Source organism: Tetrao urogallus (assembly GCF_951394365.1).
Source record: "Tetrao urogallus genome assembly, chromosome: 1".
NCBI classification, from domain to species: domain Eukaryota; kingdom Metazoa; phylum Chordata; class Aves; order Galliformes; family Phasianidae; genus Tetrao; species Tetrao urogallus.
In genome coordinates, this window is record NC_136813.1 from 167239480 (window position 1) to 167251377 (window position 11898).

The following is an 11898-nucleotide window of genomic DNA, read 5'->3' on the forward strand; positions in this document are numbered from 1 at the left end:
TTGTTGTTTTAAAATATATAGTCAGACTATGATGATGAAATGTTGTTGGTCTCAGAGCTCCATTAGGAGCTCATCTATATCCACAGCGTTGTCATCAATTTCTGCTTCCAGTTCTTCTTCTGTGACTTCCATCAGTAACTTCTCGAGGTCCTCATCCTCAGAGAAGAGTTCTTTCCCCATCTCTGTGCAGCTCAGCTGTTGCGCCTGGTCTGCTTCTTGCGTGGCACAGGATGTTGAGTGTGGGATCTCTGACTGTGCCACAGGGTCTGCCTGGCTTCCCGAAAGCAGTTCCAGACTGGGGAGAACAAGGAAGAGAACAATCAGCACCTGACATTTCTAACTGGAGACAGCTTTCAGCACACCAGCTCTGAGATCTGTGGTTAACCCCTCCCGCACCTCACGCTCACATAGGGATGGCAATTCAGTTAACCTGAGGCTGCCTTTAGAGTGCAAGACACCAGCAGGCACATTTCTCACAGTGGGAATTGATGTGTACAGATAGAGCAGTTTGAGTCCAGCCAACAGGGGCCAGGTTCTGTAGCAGAAACACATTGCCAGCCTCATTATTTGACTGTAAATATGTGAAGAAGTCATCCTCTGCTATGTCCACCTGTTACAGACTGAGTTACTTCTCCCCATGACATACTCAGCAGAGACTTTGAGTGAGCAATTGAAATTAGTGCAGATGACTTGTTCCTTTGTTGGATTATGCCATGGCACATCTCAAACACTCCACTTGTCCCCTGATGTGAAGGAACTTATGTGCAACGAATAAAGGGCTCTGGTGAAGAACAAGTAGTGGTCATCACCTGCTTGGAAGTTTTAGGACTTCAACGCTGACCAGGGTGTACTCGGGCGGGACTGAAGCAAGGATCGCCTAGGAAGAAACAAGACAGTGTGTGTGAAGCAGGGCTCAAAGATTGTCAAAGTAGCTCTTCTTCTCAGAGAAGCTGTGGATGCCCCATTCCCAGAGGCATTCCGGGCCGGGCTGGATGGGTTTCCAGGCATTTGAGTCTTGTGGTGGCACCCCTGGCCACAGTAGGACAGGAGGAACACTGGATGATCTTTGAGGACTGCTCCTCCCTTCCCTGGGCACTGCTGAGCCTGATCCCAAATACAGAAGCACATTGCTCCTGAAGAAAGCGTTCCCTTGAAGGTTACAAGTGACCTTGGGAGTTTTTAGCAGCACAGCGTTCATGGACAAAATCTAGGTACATCTAATCGCAACAGAGAATCTCCACAAGTGCCCTCGGAGACTTCTGCTGCCTTCAGAGGAAACAGAAGACCTGTGCAACATTTGAAACTTCTACCATTACTACGAGAGCAGTGTAAACCTTCCGCATGCACTGCTGTTGTTGCCGCTGTTCTTACCATAGGTAGTTTTCTGGCTGGGGGCTCATCAGTGTCCTCAGCAGCAGACGGTTGCATCTTCACTGCTTTCCTTTTCAGTCTCCGCATTGTGGGGAAGGTGGTTTTCCAGTCAATAGGCCTCCCGCGCACCTTGCGTCCAGCTGAAGTAAAAGAGGTTGCTGATAAGGTCTTGCTGTGCCTCAAGAGAAATCCACGTTCTCCTATCATTCCCACAACCCTTCCAGGAAGTAAAATACATTTGGCCAGCAGAATTACACTGCCATGTCCAGGATTTCAGCAATGTTTTGCACGCAGTTCTCTCCATCTACCGACAGCGCATCGAAAGGAACAAAGAAACCCAAGAGCTGCACTCAGCAATAGTCCAGGGCAAGGAAAACTCCGACGCAGAACAACGCTGACTGACAGCATTACTGTGCTGAGGCACTGTAACAAGCTCCTGGTGCTCACCCTTGACTCTTTTCTTGCATGGCAGTTCCTCTGCTATGTCCTCCTCCTCCTCAGATTGCTTGCGTTTTTGCGCAGCCGGGCCATGGGAGGAAGTTGGGATGTCAGCTGCAGAGAACAGTCCAGGAGAGAACAATCAGAACACGTGAGTAGAAAGGCAGCACATCAAACCCAGATGCCTGTTCAGTATCTGTACCTCTCTCTGGTGCCTTCTCAACCTCTGTCTGGTTCTCCAGACTTTCTGCAAGGCCGCTGGTCAGAGGAAGGCCACTTGTGTCAGCTTCTGGCAGAAAGAAGACAAGAAATAATTGAAGAGCATCTCTTTGGAAGAAGGTTTCAGCACAGTCAGCCACAAGCTTCCAATTTTCAAGCCTAGTTTCTTGCGTTTGCCTTTCCCCTGCTCAAATGTTGTGTCATTTCTGCAGTCAGCACAGACCTACAATGCATTTAACTCCCTGCAGAAAAAAACCACCCCTATTCTGACAGCCAAAACACAAACCAATATTTCACTTAGCACCACTCTTCCCTGCACTCCCCAATGAATGGTTTCCTGACATCTTGCACCCGCTCAGAAGTAATATTCATCATTAAGTCTTTCATGCTTCATGCCATCAGGAACTCACCGTTGCTTGGTGGTACGGTCGGTCCGTTCCCACCGCGTTCCTTCAAATGAAGAAAACGGCAGTGGGGTTTCTGACAGCCTCCCGGCTGATTCTCCCAATAGCAGCGAACTGCACTGCGCTTCTTCTGAAGAGAGAAAGAAAGGAAGGGTCGTGGAAACAGGCAGAGGACGTTTGCAGAGAGATGCAGCGCTCCAGGTCGTGCCTGAGGGAGGTGGAGAGCTCATCTTTAGGCAAACACTCACTTCAATTTTCATGTGTCTGAACTTGCAGTCATTCCGGAAACAGCAGCCCTGTATCCACAGTCGGCAGACTCGTTCGCTCCCCAGAGCCGCTTCACAGTGGCGGAAGGGACAGCTGTTTCCCTGTGAGCAAAAGGAAACCACACAGCAAAATAAGAGCACAGCCTGAAACACGTCCGTGCTGTAGGCCCAGGTTGTTAGCAGGGAGCGCACGATCCCTCTGCTGATGAAGGCAATGCATCGCCAGCAGGTCTCCCCCCGCTCCACCCCTTCCTCTTCAAAGCGAGGAAAGGAAGATAATCCAGGCAAAAGACACCCAACCATACCTTAAGACAGACAGAGTTGAAATAGTAGTAGCAGTCGTCTCCTTGCAGAGCCATGGGGAACTTCTTAGAGCAAGGTTGGGCTGTCTCCAAAGGAATTCCCCGCTCTTGGAAAGAGCCGGCTGCAGTCCGGAGCTGCTTGGATCCACAAAATGTCCTCTCGGACAGGAACCCTAGAGGAGGCATCAACAAGGGAAGAATCATGACGAATAAGCATTTTCCAGCTTTCTTCTTTTATGCTGTGTGAACTCTGGAGGAGGGCAGTGTCTCAGAAGCAGCTGGTTGCAAGAACTGTGCCAAGTCGAGATCCAACTTGTGTCTAACTACTGCCACGACTTCTCCCAGCAAGCACTGTCCTCCATCTCATCACCAGTTATACACCTAGCAGCACACATTTTGCGTTCCTGACATGAAAATGACTCCCTTCATCTTCTCCTCCTGCTGCAGCTGCAATGGATACACTGGTACGACTCACACGTTTGACAAACCTACAGTTCTGGCTTACCAGGGACAGCTGCAGTCCTTCTCCCTTCCAGTTCACACACCAGCCCAATGGCTGAGCAACACCGTCAGAAAGAGCGGGCAGCACCCGTCAGCCAACACCACTCTCACTGCCAGCCGGGACGAGAGCTTACACAGCGTGTCCACACTCCTGCGCAGCACTCACGGCTGTGGCACTCACTGGTGGCAGCCACGGCCCCAAGCACAGTGCTTGTGATGTCACCGTGCTTGTGATGTCACCGGACAGTCCATGTCCCCAGCTGAGCACCAGGCTCTCCACCATGCCTTCAGTGGGGTTTTGTTAAAAATGTGCTGGATACGGCACAGCCAGCGCTCCGTGGGTCATTAAAGCACAAGTTGCACTGCATCAAGTCTGTGCTCTTCTTCCTTTGTCATGTCTGAGATAAAGGCTGGGGCCCAGCTGCAGTTTTGCAGGGCTGTGCGGCAATGGTCAGTCACAGCTTGAGGCAGTGATTGAGCACCTGGTGGGAAGGCAGGGCCAACCCAGGACAGCTCAGGTGCACACAAACCCTTCCCAGACATCACTGAAGGGTTGGCAGTGGAGGCAAGGGTGCCTCTCTTGAGATCCCTGCTACCTGAGGCCTTCCAAGGCTCAGCAGCTTTTTTCCTTTCTTTCTGTGTCCCCAACTGCTGCACTTGGGCAAATCCTCACTTGTTGCAGCCTAGGACTTTGCCACCCTGTTGCTACTGCTGCACTTTCCATTGCACTGTAGCGTTACACAGGGGAGTGACGGCAATTCGTCATCCTCACCAAAACGTGTGCCACAATCTCTCAGAGAAACAATTTCCCCTGGAAACAGCCATTGGGAAGGGCCTCGTTTGAGCTGGGAACTCCTCCCCAGCCCAGCTTTTCTGCTGAGACTCCTTCCAGCCACCAGGCAGCACCAAGCCCAGCTCACCTCTTTGTCCAGCTCAGTCTAGGCTGTGCCCAGGTCACACACACGCCACAGCAGTGCTTCTGACGGGCTCTCCAAGGATGATCCAAGGGGGTTGGACTCGATGATCTCTGGAGGTCCCTTCCAACCCCTACAATTCTGTGATTCTGTGATTCTGTGATGTTACTCCACTGTTCAGGAGATGCTTTCAAATAAAAAATGGAAGAGATGGTACGTGCAAAGCTACTGGGTCATTGTTAGCCTGTAGGGTATGCCTTGTCCCTATAGCCCTATTTATATAACACATAAATATACTGAAAAGAGTTAAAGAGATTCTAACTGCCCTGGGTATAATTATGAACAGACAAATTCTGTGATACAAGAAGTGGAAAACAGTCTGGTTGTCCTCTGAGGACATTTTCTTAACCCTGGTGCTGTGGCACGCAGTCATGTGCTACCACAGAGAAGCACAGAGGTCCTAGGCTGAAACTTCCAGAAGAAAACTGCTCTGTGTTTTCACTCCACAGACTTTGCCCTACAGTTGGAAGGAAAGGTCCTTGAGGCTTTCTGAGCTCTACCTTTCTCCCTGCGCCTGCGGGGTGCTGGGTGCCTTCAGCACACACCTTTACTTAGGAGCCTCCTCTAAAAATCAGGTGCCCCCTGAAAAGTCTGGATGTTGAGACAGATGTATTATTCAGACCACAGCAGTGATTAGCTCCCACCAACATTGAGAGACAAAAGAGAACTTTATAATTAGAAGTATGATCTGAAACAAAGGAAACCAACCTCCCCTCAACTTCTCCCTAAAAAGAAAACTTTAATCCTTAAAAACACACAACGAATTACAAGCCCCAGAAGATTTATTTTGTCCTTCCTTATCATTTGACCAAGCAATAGATTTTCTAACAGTAGCAGTCTTATCTTATACAATACTGCATTGTATTTATTGTATGATATCTTACAGAATCTTATCTTTTCCATTTCCACTCATGCTGTTTTCTGTCCTGAGTATATTGCCTCTGTGCTAGAAATAGCAAGAAAACCAGAAGAGTAGAGCTGCTGGGCTTCAGGAGGCCACTTACCAGGCCTAATCCTAGCTCCCATCCACCCATAGGCTAATGTCCCCATCCCCTGGTGTGTGCCCAATGTCTGGGCTGGCAGAAGATGGCCAAAAGGCAGCAGAAGACTGAATGGGGTTTTGGCACTGACTTTTCTGAGGCGAAGATTTGGCTTTTAATGACAGCGTTGGAAGGTGTTGCACAGTTCTGGCATCATCCTGATTACTCTGGGGTGGTGATCTCAAGGCAGAGGAATGCTGCACATCGTTATTAGTGTCTTTAATGAGCCAGCTCATAGGGCACCATGCTGGTTGCTATTTCCACGTGTCTCTCCAACAACCTTCATGGCAGCTCCCATTAAACACGCACTTTCAGGGCACCTGAACCATCCTAGGAATGGGGGGACATTCCCACTCCTGCTGCTGCAGCTGTCCAAGTTGATGGTGTGAGGACCACAGTGGGAGCCAACTCAGGCAGGCAGATGCCATTTGGATAGTCACTCAGGCAGCACTTTCAGTGGGCTGGGCCTGATGTGAGGAAGGGAAGTGCTGGTCCGGGGGATCTCCAGCAAGGACTCTTAATCAGTATGAAACCAATGCATGCCACATATTTTCCCCTCTTCTTCTCTTTTCTTACAATTTCTTCTTCCTCTTTCTTTCTTAAGGCTGTTGTGCTGGGCACTCTGCAAGTTCAGGAGGCACGGATGGAAGCTAAGCAGGGTTCTGTGGCACTGCAACAAGAGATGTAGGTTGCAGGCATGGAGCAGTACTACAGCCTGTTACCAAGCTGGTTGGGAAGACACTGTTTAAACAAACTGTTGTGTGCATTTCCGTGCCCATACCTGTCTGCCCACATTCTTATTTTCAAAGTGCATCACTTACACATATTTGAATGAGTCATTAATCTTGGCTGTCAATGACAGCACCTGGAAATCCTAAACTTTATTGCTTTGTATATGCCCTGCGTCCAGTATATTGCATGGAAGATTTCTGTGAGGGTTGCATCCTTTTTCTGCTCCATTTGCACCTGGATTTCTGTTTTCATCTGACAAATGTACTTGTTCTGCCAGAGAGGGCCCTCTAGTTCCTGTACGATATGCACATTTCTCCCTCTGTGTAGTTCCTTACTGTTTAAATGCTGATAACTTAGTACTAACAATTTGATTTTTAAAAATATTGTATTAATCAGTACCTGAAATGGTAAAGCAGCTTTTGTACCCAGGAGTGAGCCTTCACCTTTGGACCTTGAAAAGACACAGCCCACATAGAACTTCATACCCATGTTTGTTCATGCTTAACTGTAATGTGACAACTTCACTATATTACATTTAGTCATTCCCAGAATATAAGGAACTGCCTGATTTTGAGGACAATCAACCAGAGAGTGATAGTTGGAGCTGCTATTTAACATGCCCAGCATTTCCAACAATAGTTGGCATGCCTACTTCTCAAAACACAGGTTGATAAAATCTTCCAACAGCCTGAAGATCTCAGCTCTTCTGAGTGTAAATCCAAAGTGTTTAATTCAGTCTGTGGTGGAGAAAGGGAGAAGGATGAGAGAAGGGAATCCTGGTGGACATGGTACAGAGAAAATGAAATGAAGGATACAGAATCCCTTGGAAAATAAATTGTACCCAGAGATAGGGCAATGCAAAAACACTGGCAAAAGTGCGAAAGTAGAAAAGGTGGATCCTTTGAATAGAGAAGGGAAGGAAGAATGCAGTCATCCTGTGTGCAATAGGAATAGGAATACAGGGATGCCAAAGTATCTGGGATGTAACAGGACTTTGGCTTTGAGGTACCACAAGGTATGCAACCAGATATTTCCTGGTTTTGAATTAAGTAGAGTAAAAGCCATGTACAAGCCCTCTTGTACCACAAAAAAAAAAAAAACAAAAAACAAAAAACAACCAACCAACTCTTCCTTCCGTGGAAACGTCATTCCTTTCCTTATCTTGCTCAACCACAACTCTGTAAGCCAGCAGCTGAAGCAATCTTTCCACTCCAACATGTAGACACTCTTCATATTTTCACTTTTTGGTTTTAAGAGACATGTGAAGTTTGAGTATTATCGACACTGTGGAGCATGGGCTTTGGCAGGTCCTAAGCAGCATCAGTGCAATCTGCAGCGAGAAAGCACCTCCCAAATAAGCAGCAATCAAATAATCCTCTTTCAAACAAGAATAATTTTCCACTCACTGAACGGAAATAGAGCTGCAATTACCTAATAGCTGATAGCAGTTTTACTGTCACATTTCCCTTTATTAAGAAATTATACCTTTCAACAGTCACTGTTTGGATGGCCTGAAAAAAGTATAGGCAACAACTGGAGGACTACTCAACACAGAAAAAGGGCTTCTGATAGGAATCTCTTAATCTCTTATTCTTGAGAACAGCAGACCAATGCTGTCACTGATGGCCAGGACACAGCAAGAAAGATGGTGAATTTGAAAACCACCGTGTAGTTTTGGAGGGATGTCTTTATAGAGGGTGTATTTAAAGATTCAAAACATTGCCCAGGAAGAACTGAACTTGAGATCTAGCCTGACAAATAAAGTAAACTTTAATCATCTACTTAATAATTTGAAGTGAAACATCACAAACTTCAGGATTATCCTGAATTTCAGGTCTAAACTAGAGTTAATGAACTGTAAATCATGAGGAGGGAAAGAGGACACAGTTGATACCTGTTAAAAGTTAACACGCTGACTATTTCAGACAGGGTATTTCCAATTGACAGAGAAGTGGGAAAGCTATTGATGACAGCGATGAGACATCAACTGGAATACTGGCCAACAGTGTCTTTATCATAGAATCACGGAATCTTGGGTTGGAAGAAATCCTAAAAGGCCATCTAGTTCCAGCACCCCCAGCATGTGCAAGGTTGCCACCGACCAGCTCAAGCTGCCTAGGGCCCCATCCAGCCAGGCCTGGAAGGCCTCCAGGGATGGGGCATCCACAGCTTCTCTGAGCAGTCTGTACCAGTGCTTCACCACCCTAAGAGTAAAGAATTTCCTCCTAATAGCTAATTTAAATGTCTTCTTTTGGTTTGAAACCATTCCCTCTTGTCCTATCACTATCTACCTGTGTAAAAAGTCAGACTTCCTCCCTTTATCAAGAAAAATAAATTCCCATAAGAACCAGCACAGAGAATTCAAGACGAGTCAGAAGATTGAGAACAACAGCATTAAAGCCTTGCCTCATTCTTCTCAACTTCAGGAACTTCACAGAGATATGCTGGTTAAAAGCACAGCCACCTGGAAGCCCTGCAGTCAGTGCATCATGATAGTTCAGTCTACCTAAGTTCTGACTAGGCTCCTAAATTAGATGTTGTATTCAAATATTTTAAGATACGTGGAAAATTCCCTAGGGAATTCACACAGTGTCCACAAAAACAAAGGTTGTGAAAGCAACCAGCTGCTCTCAGAAGAGTACACACCACAGAGCAGGTGAAGGTCAGGTTTATCATCAGAACATTGATAAATACTCTGCATGAATTGTCCTGGTAAAGAGAAGGCCAATGTTTGGAAACGGCCTCCCAGAGGTTGAATTGAGGGGAATTAGAAACTTGTCCAGAATGAAGTTCCATCCAAATGAGTTAATTTCAGGATTACCTGGAAGAACAAACATTTGGACAGGTAGATAGAAAAAAAAACAAACCCTTCCAATCTTTGCAAGATGTTGTTTTACTTGAAATTTTATCACTGAAAACAAACAGGACCAATCCTTTATATTTGCATTAAAAAGACGTCTTACAAAACCATACGTATTTTGACAAACAACTAATGGTGTGCTGCTTTGTCATTGCTCACCTGCATCACACAGAGACAAAGGGAAGGACAGCAAAATCTGTTTCCTGGGATCAGAATTGCTCATGAGTACAACAACCAAGAACAGCTATTGGAATGACTTTCTGAGTTACTCTTCTGTAGTTGGGCAGCATATTCCTGCAAACTGTGTGAAATGCTTTTGCTGTCTCAGGTGAGGGAGGGCCACTCTCCTAAGCAAGAGGCAAGCACGTTGCAGGATATTTTTCAGAAGGAACTGAAATGCCATATACATGCTTCCAGTAGTCACTTGCATATGCAGCAGATGCAGTGGTGCAGGCAGCTGATGTCCAGCCTGAGCCAGGCCAGCATCACTTCACTTCATGCCTGTTGCAGTAGTGTAAAATCATTGCTTGCTGACCAACCCTACACACAAGCCTGAAGTGCCTGGGCAAGCAGTTAGAAGTTTGCTTGCAGAAACAAACAAGGATTATTGACTGCAGCTGTATGTCTCCAAATGAGGCAGCAGAGCACAGACAAGTACCTGGCAAACAGCTAGAAAGGGACATGGGACTGTGAGCATGGAGGGGTTTGGCTCAAGAATCGGCAGAAACTAAACTTGGAGTATTGTCTCCTGCTATTTAACTCTCAGTAATTTTCAATGGAATGAGCCTATGTGCACACTGCATGAAAATAATGGGGCAGAAATGGAAAAATATTTGATTTCTCTACAAATACCACAGAATATTGGCTAACTGCTTGGGTCAGCAGGGTTGCAATGCAATGAAAACATGTTTGCTAAGGGGAACAAGATGTTTACTCCTGATTGGTGTGCTGCATGATAAGGGAAAAGCTGTGTCACAGTCCTCTAGTTCTTTCTATTTCTGATAGTTTGAAAACAGCTTTGGGAGTTGGAAGTCATTAGGAATTTTAGGTTTGAACTTGAATGTGGATCTAAAAAATAATTTTAAAAAAACCTTCATTTCAAAATTGCTGCTTTTTCTCAGCAATACTGAGCAGCAGCTGATATTAGGAAACACAACATTTTGCAAAACAGGCTGAGAAACCAAGTGAAGTAAGATGCAAACTGACATCACGTAAGGCCTTAAGAAGCATGAAATGCTTGCTTCTACAACACAGTGTTACAACAGCACAACGTTCATTATCCCAAATTGCTGTTTCACTTAAGCATCACAAGGAGCAATAAGCTAGGGACAAATCTAGCATTCCATTACATTGTTTTGTTTTGTTTGTACTTTTTTTTTTTTCATTTGTTCACTTTTATTCTAGCAAAATGTTTGCAAGAGCTGTAAATTTGACAAGGAATCTTATCACAGGGGGCAATTGCTCTGTAATGCTGGTATGGTTAGGACTAATGTTTGTGGTCAGTTGCGACTGACAGTGATGGTCCAAATTTAGAAGGCTAAATTTAGATGTGAAATTAATAATGGCATATGTACCAAAGAGGTTAAGGATCCATTGTTCCCTCATTACTTACCAGGAAAAATTCTTAATGAGGTTCAATAAAGTTTTGCACGAGTAAGTCACAGTAAGGATCTGCCTCATAAAAAAGGAGGTAAGAATCAATAAAAATGGGTAAAATCAGACAAAAGCTTTGGACCAGAAATTCACCTGAATCCCCTTACCTTGGAAAGTCAGGGTACTGTGCAACTGAAGATGTGTTCAACTTGCTAAAACATACGGTTTTTGGCAAAGTGCATATATATTGTACTGTATAACTTAATAACTATAAATTTGAAAGTGCATGATCCATCTCTCTCTTATGTACAAAGTCCAACATATGCCTCCAGCACTGTTACATACAACAAAAACACTGCCAGGGCTCTGAGAGCATGCTATTTGTTTCCATTAGCCACCTACCTGATTTGCAAGGTCATGCCACTAAGCAGGCAGACTTGCTAAATCCATCACTCAACATACATGATTTCCTTCCTGATTGCTTTCTTTTGCCTTCCAAATGCTTTCTGAATGTCCACATACGCAGTGCTGCCGGAATTAGGGAAAGACCGTGGAGTGCTTTCACATTACTTTATAGTACTGAACTTCAGCCAGCTGCAGGCACCAGGAACCTTCAGTGCCTGCAGTTCTTCAGCTAAGGCCAAAGCTCCTTCAGGTTCTAATAATAGCTGCTCCAATAGTTATCCTGCCATCACATTTAATTTTATTCTGGACTTAAAGTTCTTAGATGTTTGACCACAACTGGTCAGGCTTCTAAAATATAAATAAGAAGGTGGGAGGTAAATGAAAGGACTGAAAGGACCTCCAACCTGGATACTGTACAGCTTTTGCTGTAATGTAATACCCCTGAAATACTATAGCAGGAACTGTTTAGCCCTTGAACATGCATTCCAGCATTCAAAAGGAAGCTCTTGCCTTTTCCTCTCTATATTTTTGTTTGAAGTTTGTGTATCCTACTATTGCATATTAAAAATGCATGCTACTTACAGTCACTAGCTCAGAAATTTCATCAGTCACCCTGTAACAACTGATTGGCCACATGTTGTGCGCATGTGTGGAAGCAGATGCATGTGTCTGAGTGTCGGTGCAATGATAAGAGTTTTCCCTTCCAAATCTTAGCCTTTTTTTCCCCAGATACAAGCTCAGGTGCCCTGGCACCTGAGGAGAACCTGAGAAGGTAAAGAATGACTTAGTCCTT